We start from the raw sequence: 421 nt of genomic DNA, 5'->3' as shown, positions 1-421 counted from the left end.
AAAAAAAAAGAAAAAAAAGGAGAAAGAGCTTGAAAAATATAAAACACCACCACACTCTTCCTCCCAACAGAAGTGACCGAAGTAGACAACACGACCGACCTTCTCATCCCGGCACCGAAAGCAGATGCTACGAGAGTTATTCTTTTCCAGCCTCTCGGTCGCGCTACAACGAATTCATACATGCAGTTCCGCGGAGAAATCCCTGACCTGACCTCGGTGACCTTCTGCTTCCGGGCCAGGTTGGAGTACTTGTCGCTCGCCCAAAGTACTTTTATCAGCTACTTCCCCGGCCCGGAGGACCAACTGACGCTCTGTAGGTGTAATGGGCGTGTTATAAATAGGACAGATGTTTTTTTGGTGATTCTGTTTTTTGGGGGGGCCTTTTGTTATTCTAGCTTATTTAAATAAATTCTCAGACCGT

Source organism: Penaeus monodon, chromosome 19, assembly GCF_015228065.2.
Source record: "Penaeus monodon isolate SGIC_2016 chromosome 19, NSTDA_Pmon_1, whole genome shotgun sequence".
NCBI classification, from domain to species: domain Eukaryota; kingdom Metazoa; phylum Arthropoda; class Malacostraca; order Decapoda; family Penaeidae; genus Penaeus; species Penaeus monodon.
Note: the sequence above shows the minus strand (reverse complement) of the source record.